We start from the raw sequence: 13,437 nt of genomic DNA on the forward strand, positions 1-13,437 counted from the left end.
GTGGCAACTGCCTTGTCAAAAATAGTTACTCTCCAAAGATACAATCCAACAATCCAATATACATTACCTATAACAAGTGTCTATACATGTACAATGACATCCCTGAGAGTCCGTCCGGTTCCTCCCCGCCCCCCCCCCCGCCCCCCCCCCACCCCCCCCCCCCGCCCCTGGGTTGCTGCTGTTGTCTTCTTCTTTTCCATTCCCTCTATCTTTCTGTGAGGTAGTCGACGAACGGTTGCCACCGCCTGGTGAACCCTTGAGCCGAACCTCTTAATACGAACTTGATCCGTTCTAACTTTATAAACCCTGCCATGTCATTTATCCAGGTCTCCACACCCGGGGCTTTGGCTTCCTTCCACATTAGCAATATCCTGCGCCGGGCTACCAGGGACGCAAGGGCCAAAACATCAGCCTCTCTCGCCTCCTGCACTCCCGACTCTTCTGCAGCCCCGAATATAGCCAACCCCCAGCTTGGTTCGACCCGGACCCCCACCACCTTCGAAAGCACCTTTGCCACCCCCACCCAGAACCCCTGTAGTGCCGGGCATGACCAGAACATGTGGGTGTGATTCGTTGGGCTTCTCGAGCATCTCCCACACCTATCCTCTACCCCAAAAAATCTACTGAGCCGTGCTCCAGTCATATGCGCCCTGTGTAGAACCTTGAATTGTATCAGGCTTAGCCTGGCACACGAGGACGATGAGTTTACCCTATGTAGGGCGTCAGCCCACAGCCCCTCCTCAATCTCCTCCCCCAGCTCTTCTTCCCATTTCCCTTTCAGCTCATCTACCATGATCTCCCCCTCGTCCCTCATTTCCCTTTATATGTCCGACACCTTACCATCCCCCACCCATGTCTCTGAGATCACTCTATCCTGCACCTCCTGCGTCGGGAGCTGCGGGAATTCCCTCACCTGTTGCCTCGCGAAAGCCCTCAGTTGCATAGACCGAAATGCATTCCCTTGGGGCAACCCATATTTTTCCGTCAGCGCACACAGACTCGCAAATGTCCCATCTACGAACAGTTCTCTCAATTGTACTACCCCAGCTCTTTGCCATGCTCCAAATCCCCCATCCATTCTCCCCGGAACAAACCTATGGTTATTTCTTATCGGGGACCGCACCGAGGCTCCCGTCTTTCCCCTATGCCGTCTCCACTGCCCCCAAATTTTCAATGTAGCCACCACCACCAGGCTTGTGGTGTATTTCTTCGGTGAGAACGGCAACGGTGCCGTCACCATTGCTTGTAGGCTAGTCCCCCTGCAGGACGCCCTCTCCAATCTCTTCCACGCCGCTCCCTCCCCTTCTCCCATCCACTTACACACCATTGAAACATTGGCGGCCCAGTAATAGTCGTTTAGGCTCGGTAGTGCCAACCCCCCCCCCGTCCCTACTACACTGCAAAAATCCCCTCCTCACTCTTGGGGTCTTCCCGGCCCACACAAAACTCATAATACTCTTCTCGATTCTCTTGAAAAAAGCCTTCGTGACCACCACCGGGAGGCACTGAAACACAAAAAGGAATCTCGGGAGGACCACCATTTTAACCGCCTGCACCCTACCTGCCAGTGACAGGGACACCATGTCCCATCTCTTAAAGTCCTCCTCCATCTGTTCCACCAACCGCATTAAATTAAGCCTGTGTAATGTACCCCAATTCTTGGCTATCTGGATCCCCAAGTACCGGAAGTCCCTTGTTACCTTCCTCAACGGTAAATCCTCTATTTCCCTGCTCTGCTCCCCTGGATGCACCACGAACAACTCACTTTTCCCCATGTTCAATTTATACCCTGAAAAATCCCCAAACTCCCCAAGTATCCGCATTATCTCTGGCATCCCCTCCGCCGGGTCCGCCACATACAACAACAAATCATCCGCATACAGAGATACCCGGTGTTCTTCTCCTCCCCTGAGTACTCCCCTCCACTTCCTGGAACCCATCAATGCTATGGCCAGGGGCTCAATCGCCAGTGCAAACAATAACGGGAACAGAGGACATCCCTGCCTCGTCCCTCTATGGAGCCGAAAATAATCAGACCCCCGTCCATTCGTGACCACGCTCGCCAGCGGGGCCCTATACAGCAACTGTACCCATCTGATATACCCATCTCCAAAGCCAAATCTCCTCAGCACCTCCCACAAATAATCCCACTCCACTCTATCAAATACTTTCTCGGCATCCATCGCCACCACTATTATCGCTTCCCCCTCTGGTGGGGGCATCATCATTACCCCTAGCAGCCTCCGTATATTTGTGTTCAGCTGTCTCCCCTTCACAAACCCAGTTTGGTCCTCATGAACCACCCCCGGGACACAATCCTCTATCCTCGTTGCCATTACCTTGGCCAGAATCTTAGCATCCACATTCAGGAGGGAAATGGGCCTATAGGACCCGCATTGCAGCGGGTCTTTTTCCTTCTTTAGGAGGAGCGATATCATTGCCTCTGACATAGTCGGGGGCAGCTGCCCCCTTTCCCTAGCCTCATTAAAGGTTCTCATCAGTAGCGGGGCCAGCAAGTCCATATATTTCCGATAGAATTCCACTGGGAATCCGTCTGGTCCGGGGGCCTTCCCCGCCTGCATGCTTCCAATCCCTTTCACTACTTCCTCCGTCTCAATCTGTGCTCCCAGTCCCGCCCTCTCCTGCTCCTCCACCTTAGGAAATTCCAGCTGATCCAGAAAGCACATCTTTCTCTCCTTCCCTTCCGGGGGCTGAGCTTCATATAATCTTTCATAAAATGCCTTGAACACTCCATTCACTCTCTCCGCTCCCCGCTCCATCTCTCCCTCCTCATCTCTCACCCCCCCTATCTCCCTCGCTGCTCCCCTTTTCCTCAGTTGGTGGGCCAGCAACCTGCTTGCCTTCTCCCCATATTCGTACTGTACACCCTGTGCCTTCCTCCATTGTGCCTCTGCATTACCCGTAGTCAACAAGTCAAATTCTACATGTAGCCTTTGCCTTTCCCTGTACAGTCCCTCCTCCGGTGCCTCCGCATATTGTCTGTCCACCCTCAAAAGTTCTTTCAACAACCGCTCCCTTTCCCTACCCTCCTGCTTTCCTTTATGTGCCCTGATAGATATCAGCTCCCCTCTAACCACAGCCTTCAACGCCTCCCAGACCACTCCCACCTGAACCTCCCCATTGTCATTGAGTTCCAAGTACCTTTCAATACACCCCCTCACCCTTAAACACACCCCCTCATCTGCCAATAATCCCATGTCCATTCTCCAGGGTGGGTGCTGTTCTTTTTCCTCCCCTATCTCCAGGTCCACCCAATGTGGAGCGTGGTCCGAAATAGCTATAGCTGTGTACTCCGTCCCCGTCACCTTCGGGATCAGTGCCCTTCCCAAAACAAAAAAGTCTATCCGTGAATAGACTTTGTGGACATAGGAGAAAAACGAAAACTCCTTACTCCTAGGTCTACTAAATCTCCAGGGGTCTACTCCTCCCATCTGCTCCATAAAGTCCTTGAGCACCCTAGCTGCAGCCGGCCTCCTTCCGGTCCTGGACCTCAATCTGTCCAGCGCTGGGTCCAGCACCGTATTAAAATCTCCACCCATTACCAACTTTCCCGCCTCTAGGTCCGGGATGCGTCTCAACATACGCCTCATAAAATTGGCATCATCCCAGTTCGGGGCATATACGTTCACTAAAACCACCGCCTCCCCTTGCAATCTGCCACTCACCATCACGTATCTGCCCCCACTATCCGCCACTATGGCCTTTGCCTCAAACATTACCCGCTTCCCCACTAATATAGCCACCCCCCTGTTTTTTGCGTCTAGCCCCGAATGAAACACCTGCCCCACCCATCCTTGCGAAGTCTGACCTAGTCTATCAGTTTCAGATGCGTCTCCTGCAGCATAACCACATCTGCCTTAAGTTTTTTTTAGGTGTGCAAGTACCCGTGCCCTCTTAATCGGCCCGTTCAGCCCTCTCACATTCCACGTGATCAGCCGGGTTGGGGGGCTCTTTACCCCCCCCCTTGTCGACTAGGCATCTCCTTTTTCAATCCAGCTCCTCACCCGGTTCCCACGTAGCCGTATCTCCCCCCAACGGCGCCCTCCCGCCCGACCACCCCACCCCATACCAGCTCCCCCTTCTCCCTAGCAGCAGCAACCCAGTTAACCCCCCCCCCCGCTAGATCCCTTTCTAGCGTAATTGCACCCCCCATGTTGCTCCCAGAAGTCAGCAAACTCTGGCCGACCTCGGCTTCCCCCCGTGACCTCAGCCCCCACTGTGCGAGGCCCCCTGCTTCCCTGTTCCCGCCATGATTACCATAGCACGGAAACAAAGCCCGCGCTTCCCATTTGGCCCCGCCCCCAATGGCCGGCGCCCCCAGCTCCTCATCCTCCCTCCCCCCCTCCCCCACGACATGGGGAAGAGAGAAAAGTTACAGGGTCGCAGGATTAACAACTTGGGAAATCATCTCTTCCCCCATTTCCCCCCCCCCTTCACCCCACGTAATCACCCCACCACTTTGTCCCAAACGTTCTTTTTCTAGCCCGCTTATTCCAGTTTCTCCTCGACAACAAATGTCCACGCCCCTTCTGCCGTTTCAAAGTAGTGGTGTTTCCCTTGATGTGTGACCCACAGTCTTGCCGGCTGCAGCATTCCAAATTTAACCTTTCTTTTGTGCAGCACCGCCTTGGCCCGATTAAAGCTTGCCCTCCTTCTCGCCACCTCCGCACTCCAATCTTGATATACACGGATCACCGCGTTCTCCCACCTACTGCTCCGGGTTTTCTTTGCCCATCTGAGGACCATCTCTCTGTCCTTATAGCGGAGAAATCTCACCACTATGGCTCGAGGAAATTCTCCAGCCCTCATTCTTCGCGCCATAACTCGATAAGCTCCCTCCACCTCCAACGGGCCCGTCGGGGCCTCCGATCCCATTAACGAGTGAAGCATCGTGCTCACATATGCCCCGACGTCCGCCCCTTCTGCACCTTCGGGAAGACCAAGAATCCTTAAATTCTTCCTCCTCGCATTATTCTCCAGCACCTCCAGCCTTTCCACACACCTTTTGTGTTGTGCCTCGTGCATCTCTGTCTTCACCACCAGGCCCTGTATTTCGTCCTCATTCTCAGCAGCCATTGCCTTCACGACCCGAAGCTCCTGCTCCTGGGTCTTTTGCTCCTCCTTTAGCCCTTCAATCGCCTGTAATATCGGGGCCAACAGCTCCTTCTTCATCTCCTTTTTAAGTTCTTCCACGCAGCGCCGCAGGAACTCTTGTTGGTCAGGGCCCCATATTAAACTGCCACCTTCCGACGCATCTTGCTTTGTGCTTGCCTTCCTGGCCGCTGCTCTAGAGGATCCACCGCAATCCGGCCACTTTCCTCTCCTTTTTCTATCCGTGTCCAGGGGGGATTCCCTTCTGGTTTACCGCACAGTGTTTTTAGCCGTTAAAACTGCTGTTGGGGCTCCTATTAAGAGCCCAAAAGTCCGTTCCACCGGGAGCTGCCGAAACGTGCGACTTAGCTGGTCATCGCCGCACCCGGAAGTCTGCTGTGAAAGTATTTAACCATCAAATTGGAAAGAAGCTTCTTTTAATTGCATTATCAAATTTATAAACCTCACACTGAAGGGAAAAGAGAATATTAACCCACCAATAACACACTAAAGACAAGAAAAACACTCAGCTGAGTGCAAAATCCTCAAGCTGCCAAAGTGGGGAAGACATTATTCGTAGGCCTCGTTAGCAAGGGCAGCTTTGAGAACATATGACTGGAGTTGGCCATTCAGCCCCTCAAATCTGTTCCACTATTCAGTAAGATCACGGCTTATCAATACGTAAATTCCATTTACCTGCCCTTGCCCCATATCCCTAAATATCTTTACCTCACAAAAATGGATCGCAGTTTTGAATTTTTCAGTTGGCCTAGAGCATTTTGCAGGGAGGGAATTCCATATCCCACTGCCCTGTGTGGAATTTCATAGATTTAAATTTTACGACCCAGTTATTGCTGGTTCCCAGTTGCCCTTGAGAAGGTGGGGTTGAACTGTTGGAGTCCTGTGGTCATTTCTGAAGAATTTTTGAGAAACAAAATGTCAAATAAAACAGTAAAATACACAAGGGCCAGGATTGCCTTACAGAAGATAGATAGAATAACACGGTAAAAGCACAACTTGTCTTACAATAACAGGAAATACGGTAAATAATTAGCTCGCTAAAGACTTTGAACAAGTATTTACTAACTCGCAACTGTCAGAATAAGTAAACCTGAGCCATAAGTCAAAAGAAAATCAATTGATTCTATTGACAAAGTTTCATCGGCATATTGAGGAAAGTATTTGCCCTTTAACCCCTGGTTTGTGATTAATGTCAACACATCAGCTTATCCCATAAAATGTGTGTCAGCTGCATGAACTTGTATACGTTTTCATTCCACTCTCTCTGTGAAATGTGACTGGCTTCACGTCCAAATGAGGAGATATTGTCATGGTTTCTGACTCAGCTCAGTGCCCCAAATGTTCGGGGAAATCTAACACTCCGTAACTAGCTGCTCCCAATATGTTTCTGGAATTTTCATGAGGATGGACGTTCTGCACAGAAACTGAATCTTGCATATTGTTTTGGGCTTTTGTGCACATCCTTCTATTTATAACTCAATAACTTCTCAGAATGTAGTTTTGTTATTCCCTTAATATGCATTTTTACCAAGTTTATTTTGGGGGTTTTACTAAGGAGTGATCTGCCTGCCGTGCGACACCCCAAAGGCAGTGCGGCCAGTAGATGCCAGGTGAAGCCTTTTCCGGGATCTCCCCGGCTTGCCACGCCTCGCGAGATCACGTTCGATCTCGTGAGATGACGCGATGTGAATCACTTTTTGATTCTTTTGGCAAACTTTTTGGCAAACCTGCGTATTAGAGTGAGACATCTAGCCTCGCTATAATATGCACTCCCATCATCTACCCAAGGCAGTGGGATTGAACCCGGGTGCCTTGCAGATCTCGGGTGAGTGCTGGTCCCCACAAATGAAGACCAGATGGAATGGCACTCGTGGGGGTCTCCCAGGGGACCGGAGGCCCCCAGGTGCTTGCCACCGGGCATGGTGCCACCCAGGCACCTTGGCACTGGCACCTGTGCCAGGCTGGCACTGCCAAGGTGCCCAAGTGGCATTGGCAGGTGCAGATTGGGCCTGGGGGTACCCAGGGTGGGTGCTGGGGGGTGGGCCTGAGGACCTTATTATAAGTGAGTTGGGGCTTTGTGAGGGTTCGGGGGTCGCATTAGGGGGGTCAAGAGATCGTGATGCCATTTAAAAATGCCGTCCTGATCTCCTTCTGCACTGAGTTCCGAGTGGAGCTGCTCAGTACAGAAAATGCACAAAGTGCTGCCTGAATAAGCTGTGCAGTGAAAAGTAGAAAATGCTGTAGTGCTTCAGAGGTTACCTAGAGACTGCGCTGGTTAGATTAAGTGTAACCAGCGAGTGTAGAAGTGATTAGAATCTGGCGTTTTTGAATGATGGGATGTGATGCAAGAAAACGGCATGGGGTGAATTCTCCATTTGGGATACTTTGGGCTGGATTCTCCAATTCTGGGGCTATGTGCCCACGCCGGCATTTTATGCCAGGAAAACTGGTGCAAAACGGCCACCGATTCCCCGTTTTGTTGGGGGCTACCAGGAAGGCAGCGTAGAACACCCGACTCGAGCTGCTGATTAGGTCTGGAGAATTGCCGGGTCTGAGGCCGCACATGCGCACGGCGTCGACCTGTAGCGGCCGCGCCGTGCTTCATGGCGGAAGCCACTTGTGGACCCAGGCCGCAAAATAGTCCCCCAGTCCCCACCTTCGGCAGGGTCGCACGCCTGGACCACCCACCACAGTACCCCCAGCACTGAATAATGTCCCCCCCCCACCCCCCCGACCGCGGATCAGCCCTCCCCGACTGTGTCGGTGCTGGACTGAGTCCCAGTCGCAATACCAAGTTCCAGATGGATGAGAACACATGTATCCTGCGCCATCGGGAACTCGGCAGGTAGTGGGGGGGGGGGGATCATCAGGGGGCGGGCCTCAGTCAATGTCCAGAGGCCATCGATACGTGGCATGGCGTACTCACAGAGCACGCCGCTTTGGAGGTGGCGGAGCATTGCGAAAGTGGTGCCGCCCCCGATTTTGTGGGGAATTTAGATTCTCCAGCCGTTCGCTGAATCATGAAAGGCCGGAGCATAGGGTTCCGGGCCCGCTAAATGGATGAAATGTGGGTCATTAAGATCCATTTGCACTCATTTAAATCCTCCCGCTCGCACGTGGTCATGGACCTCGAGCCTCGAACCCACTGCCTGTGGGGGTGGGAGTTGGTGCCTTGCGTCGATCCTGAATCTCCCCTGCCGCTCGATTCTCCGTCCCATTGGGAAGAGCGATCCGGGCGTCACGAGATGGAGGATCCAGCCCCGTTTGTGCCAGTGCAAAACAGATCTGCAGACAACAATCCTAAAAGGCGAAGAAATGCAGAACAGGTCGCAGAGTTCAGGAAGCAATTACGTTTGTAAAGAAGCTTGACTATCAATGAAAACTGAGTGCTGTAATACACCATTTGGTCGAAACTCTGCTGTAATTTGAATCCACAGGGAAAGCTCTCCAATCTATCAGTGCAATTTGTTTTTGCTCACCTTTATATAGAAGCCCCATCATGTAATTTATTAGGTTGATACCATGACTGCAAAGCCAGATTTGTCACAGAATGGGTGGATATCACACTGTGCTGCTTCTCTGTATAAACTGTGCCAGACAGTTTATTCCCATTTTAGTCTGGAATTTGAAAGTATAGCTGTCCATACTGGTGTTGACATTTGCTGTGAATTGTGCAGTAGATCTCTCTGTCAGCAGCACAGATGCTATTTTGGGATCAGCTCTCTACTGCAGGCACCACACCAACTTAGAATTTTAACTTTCTGCCAGTTGCCCAAATTGCATTTCAGTACGGGGAATACTGATGTTTAGTTATACACGGATGATTTTAACTCAATGCCTGTGTCGTAGATGAGTTTAGCTGCCTGTGGGTTGGTTGTCACTGTATATCGTAGCCTAGGACTCCCCCTCCCTGCTTTTAACCATTGAAACAAAAATTGATTTGGTAACATCTATGCAGCAATCTGATATTTGTCCGAGTTTGGACAGTCACTTGGGTAAGGAACCGTCGTTAAAGCTGTTTTCTTTCGTCAGCAATAGCTTTTTCATACTCACTTCCTCCCCAAGATAAATGGTCGAGCCAAAATAAGAAGGTTTTAAAATGCCTTTTTGTTTCAGGAAAAAGAACAGGATAAGCTGCATCAGGTAGGAAATCACTGATATTAAATAAAGGAAATAACAACACAATGATTTGTAAAGAAGAACAAGAGGAAGGTAAAGACAAAGGGCAGGATTTTCCAACCCTTCCCGTGGCAGAATCTTACTCTAGGTGGGAGGGGCGCAGTGCTTCATTTAATAATTTGCAATTAATGTAACAAATCAACTTCTGATAGCGGGGGCTGGATTCTCCGCGCCGAAATCGCGATCGGCGCGGGGGCGGAGAATGGGCGTTTACTCCGAAATCCGCTCCCGCGATTCTGCGGTCTCCGGAGAATCGCGCGAGAATTGCGCGCGCGCGAACTACCGCAGTGTGGGTAGGGGGCCATTGACAGAGGCCCACCCGCACCCCCGCGATTCTCTGAGGAAAACTGGCTGAGTTCCCGTCGGCGTGGTTCTAACCACCCTATCGGCCGTCGAGAACGTCTGGTGGCAGCTGCAGACTCAGTCCGCGGCCGCCCTGGTGGGGGGATCGATCACTGGGGGGGGGGCCTCATGGACAGCCAGGGGGCGATCAGGCATCATGGACCCGCGGGGGGGCGCGCGCATTTTCGGGCGGGCCTACATCCCTAGCCGCTCCGCGGGCTGAGTCCGCCATATCCCACGGGGCGGCTGCTACAGGCCGCCGGCGTGCACATGCGCGGACTCCCGACCGGAAGTGCAGGGCCCCGTATCCGCAGCAAGAGCTGCCAGAATCACTCCGAGGCCCTGCTAGCCCCCTGCAGGTAGGAAAATCACTCAGGACTTTCTTCAGAAAAGTCCAGAGTGATTCTGGTGAGGGGACGTAGCCCCATTATTGGAGAATCCCACCCCTGATACTTTAGCTACTTCCAGCATCACAGTACATGAGCTGAAAAAAACCGGAGCAGGTTGATGTCAGAAGCTCGAGCCAATTAGCAGTCTAAGTTTGGAATGGTGATTTAAGATTGTGTTAGAGCTTTGCTGGTACCACAGATCCCTGAACTGTGTGTCTTGTGTAGTCAGCCACAACCTCAGCTTCCTGCTGCTTCTGGGAAGACATCGCTGTAACGAAAACCCAGGTCTTCTTGGCAACCAGACATAGCGAAGCTAGGATGGTTAAGTTGGCATTGCCCCGAGCAGTTAGAGATATCTGCAGATCGGAAGCTGCCAGGCCAGAAACCCTGGAAGGCCAGTGTGCCAGCAGCTCCGGACTAATGCGTTCTGCTGCCGGAATATATATTCTGGAGCGTCCTCTGGCTAACAGGACTTTGGCTAGGACAGAATAACACTGCCTTTAAATGTGTGGGCAATTTCTAAGTTATGCACTTAAGTCCCATATGATTGAGGTTTAATAATCTTGAGGATTCAGCCAACCGAACTTCTTCAGAGCAGAGGTCACTTATAATCTTTAAACATTTATTTCTGACAACGGTATTCCCAGAAGGCACTAGTTTCATTTTTAGGGTTCAAACGAAGCAGCTTCATTGAAAAAGAAATCTGTCAGAGTTAACTATATAAGATTATTTATGTTCAGTTAGAAATCCACGAGCGATGTAAGGGGAGGGAGGAGCACTGCGATACAGTGTTAGGATTAGCCTGTCAGGATATCCAGCCTGCCTGGTTGCTACAGATTAAAATTCTTATCTGCAGGTTTTGGCATTCTGGAGTTTAATTTGTTGGAATGTTCTTTGGCTTATCAATTATGTCATTGGTGAACAGTTGTTTAGAGCTTTATTTCCTTTGTACTGAGGACAATCTGTTTTTAGATGAGTGTTTTTGTTTTGTTTTGTTGGCCCTGGTGTGCATCAAATGTTAAGATTACTTTTATTTATTCATTTGGGGACTGAGAGGGAGATTTATATTCGGTTCTACGCCTTGCACTGCAGTAAATAATTTATAAGTTACCCACTCAATCCAAATCCCCAAATCCCAATCCCTCTGTCAGTCCCAGCCAACCCCGATCTTGATCCAAACTTCCAAACACTATCTCTCCGATCCAAAAATCAATGATGTTCATGTCTCCCTGGCTGCGTTCCCGCCCAATCGACACCAACCTTTCGAGCTGGCTGGCTATCGGTCAGGAAACAACTTAAAGCAGCGGCTGCTGTTTGTTTTAAGCTGGACTTGTTGAGAAACATTTTGGGCGAAATTCTCCTCCTCGCCACATTGCAAACGCGAACCGCGATTGGGCGGAGAATCGGGCGTCCGGCTAAAATCGAGGTCCGCGGCAATGCCAATTTGGGTGCCATGCTCTGGTCCCTCACTGGTGCCGATCATGAGGTTTGCACCCCACGCCGGTGGAAGCATGCAAAACTGGCATTCACATGCATCTAAATGTGATTAGCGGGTTGGACACAGTATGGTCCACCCTTTGAAAAACCATTGAAAACTTTTGGGCTTGCTGGAGGATGTCTGCCCGAGCCGGGGGGCAGTAGTGGGTAGTGACTTGGTGCCAGTTTCATGGACGTGGGATGTGCCTCTCAGGATCGGAGTGGCCTGGCCCACACTGCCATTGCTACAGTCTGTCTTTTAAACACACCCCTTTGGTGCTACGTTCAGGCTCCTGGCTGCTCATACTGCTGAGTGCTGCCTGTGTCCTTTAAATGTTCAGAAGGCCTCTGGGAGCCCACCCAGGTCACCCCTCTGGACACCCTCATACGCCAGCTCTATCATAAAGTGCCAAGCTCAATTAATGGCCCACCAGGTGTTGGCACTCCTCAGAAGCGCTGCCCCGTTGCAGAGGAAGCAGGGGATCAACAGAGCTCAGCCCAACCAGAGGACACCTGCAACACAGCCTTTGGCACCCTCCCTGTTTCTCTGCCCCTCTCAGGGCAGAGGACTCTCCAGTGACCACCACCCCTCCGGATCACCAAGGGGCTGGTTTAGCACAGGGCTAAGTAGCTGGCTTTCAAAGCAGACCAAAGCAGGCCAGCAGCGCGGGTTCAATTCCCATACCAGCCTCCCCGAACAGGGGCCGGAATGTGGCGACTTTGGCCTTTTCACAGTAATTTCATTTGAAGCCTACTTGTGACAATAAGTGATTTTCATCGCCAGCTGTCTCCTCCTGGTGAAACTGGCAGCGCTGACTGCCTCTGCCAAAAGCTCCCAGGCAGTATTCAGGAGGGCAGGCTTGAGTCTGCGGCCCTCCAATGGCATGGAGCTGTGGATCCACCTCAGACTCCCGACCATGGGAGGTAGGTCTTCTCTGAGCCATTTTGGTGGCTGCAGTGAGTGTCTGGTAAGTGGAGCGCTTGAAAACATCTCCAGCTGTGAGGCACTTTAGCGCTAACTTCGGCCCCAGCAGTTAGAATGCCCGCTGGGTCAGGAATTGCTCCTAATTTGTGCCAGCAGAGAGCTGGCCCATTAGCATGTCCTGAATTGTCCACAAATAGCACCCAATGGGAGCGCGAACTGCAAGCAATTCAGTCCCAGCGTCAACACTTATGGAGAATTTCTTCCTTTATGTCTGGGTTTCCCCCCCACTAAAATCCCCTTACCTGCCCTTACTTCAGAGCTTCGAGATTCACCCTGAGTGAATTTGGACGATTCAAATTATATCCGATGTGGCACAGTTTGAATTTCCAGGTTGGACATATTTGAATTCCAAATTTATTTTGGGGGGAGAACATTACCCAAAACATTACTCCAGACTTTCTGCATGGTTTCCAGAATCTCCATTTGTGTAACTCCAACTCGGGAACCCACCACAGACGTCACTGTGTAAGGTCTTTGCATAATAAACAATTTTACATTGTGTAATTAGATTATTCATAAACAAATATTGCAACCATTATTCCCCAGAGTCTTGAGCACATGCTGCGAAGGACATGTCAGCGTTTGCTGATGCCATGCATGAAATTAATATTTAGGTCATTAAAAAAAGGCTCAGACTCTCTTAATGTTGCTGAAAACTAATATTTGTTTAAGCAGTCTTAAAGATTGTGGAAAATCCAAAAAACCCAGCTCCAGCTGTGCTATTTTGGCTGTTTGCCAAATTAATATTGCAGCCACGATTAATTATACCAGAAGGCGCAATTTTTTTAATGGATTCCTCAATTTTTACTGACATTTTTCACAAGCAATTGATAAACAATGATTTTACACAGCAATGCCATGCAATGCTTTAATAGCGCTATCATGTATTAATTCAACTTTGAGTTACAGAAAGTCAGATATATATTGAAGAAG

At 50.7% G+C, this 13,437-nt stretch overlaps 1 protein-coding gene across 1 annotated transcript in view; it reads left to right on the forward strand.

The window, feature by feature from the left end:
• pitpnm3 (PITPNM family member 3) overlaps positions 1–13,437 on the forward strand; it is a 665,462-nt gene that overhangs the window by 187,334 nt on the left and 464,691 nt on the right. The gene's annotated exons all lie outside the window — the stretch shown is intronic.

This window comes from Scyliorhinus torazame, chromosome 12 (assembly GCF_047496885.1).
Source record: "Scyliorhinus torazame isolate Kashiwa2021f chromosome 12, sScyTor2.1, whole genome shotgun sequence".
Taxonomy (NCBI): domain Eukaryota; kingdom Metazoa; phylum Chordata; class Chondrichthyes; order Carcharhiniformes; family Scyliorhinidae; genus Scyliorhinus; species Scyliorhinus torazame.